Below are 1367 nucleotides of genomic sequence, written 5' to 3'. Positions count from 1 at the left end.
TGAGCCAGAAGGATTAAGGATTATGACTTCAAGGGCAGCCTAGGCTACCTAATAAGACCCTATAAAAAGAAGAGCAACGGGAGCGCCCTGAGTTCTGCCGCCTCCCACGGTCGCCGCCACCTCCTCCGGGAGGCTCTCCGTTTAGCGCAGGTCGCTCGCGGCTCCCGGAGGAGCCCGGCCATGGAGGAAGATGCGGGAGCAGGTGGGGCGGGCCTGGCCTCGGAACAGGAGGCGGGCTCCAGCAGGGCAGGCAGTTCCATCAACCTCATCTCCACGCCTCTGGGAGACCTGCGGTGCATCCCCCTCATAGTGAAGCAGCTCAAGAACCGTGGCCTGTTACACAGCTTCTCCCCGAACTGCCCGGCCAGTGTGGACACCAAGCCAGAACCTGAAGTAGAAAGTGGATAATTGTGTGTCAACACATCTGGACAAACAGGAATGGAATCCCGCAATGAACAAGAACCGGCTGTGAAGTAAGCTGAGGCAGAGCATAGTTGAGTCGGGCGTGTTGGAAGTAGGAGTGGACAGGATCATTTCTCAGGTGGTGGACCCCAAACTAAACCACACCTTCAGGCCATAGATAGAGCGAGTAATCCACCAGTTCCTGGCCGATCAGCTCCCCCTCCAGAACCCAAAAGCCAGGATCCTCCAGCGCCATCTCAAGACACTTCCTAAGAACAAGCCTGATTGATACCTTTGGAGAGCTCCATCTAATAAAGAAATGGATTCCTGGTTCATAAGACTATTAGTCGCTTACTGATGTCAAGATTTTGGCCTTGACTGGGGTGATGTCCATATGGGGATGGAGAGCAAGTTTGGTGGTGGGACGATTGTTTGTACTCACTCATGCATTGTGCTGCCTTTGACCAGCCTGTCCAAGGGTGTGACCCCAATAGACGCTACAGAGGTTTAATGACTCCATGACCTGGGCTGTCCTGAACAAACCTTTATACTTGAACACGGACACTGCCTGTGGATGTTAGGCTTGTGTTCTGCGGTAAGCAGAAGCCAGGCTGGAGGCTGGTGGGTCAGGACAGCAAAGGCCAATGGGAACAGCTGTTTGACCGTGGGTTTTGGTATTGTTGCTACACCTACAGGCCGGAATGTGCAGCCGTTAACACCAGTAGCCCTACGGTGGTTGGGGCCTTCCTGTTCTTGGGGATTTTAGAGGTTTCCTTTCCCTTGTCAGAGCTAGCTTGGAGCCCTGGAGTGAGGTACCTTGGGGTACAAGGAAAGCCCGACCATCTCTGTCCTGGTCCCCCTAGACACAGGGGCGAGTCACTCTGGATGCGGTGACCAGTTCTCATATTTGTGTTTTTAGAAAATCAACTGCTAATGAATAGCACATGTTTTACAATAAAATCATT

The 1367-nt window shown here is 53.0% G+C and overlaps 1 pseudogene; it reads left to right on the top strand.

Moving 5' to 3' along the window:
- On the top strand, positions 1–740 carry LOC131914058 (biorientation of chromosomes in cell division protein 1-like; annotated as a pseudogene).
- Positions 741–1367: the final 627 nt, after the last annotated feature.

The sequence above is a fragment of the Peromyscus eremicus genome, chromosome 7, assembly GCF_949786415.1.
Source record: "Peromyscus eremicus chromosome 7, PerEre_H2_v1, whole genome shotgun sequence".
NCBI lineage: Eukaryota > Metazoa > Chordata > Mammalia > Rodentia > Cricetidae > Peromyscus > Peromyscus eremicus.
Note: the sequence above shows the minus strand (reverse complement) of the source record. Positions and strands in the feature narration are given on the sequence as shown.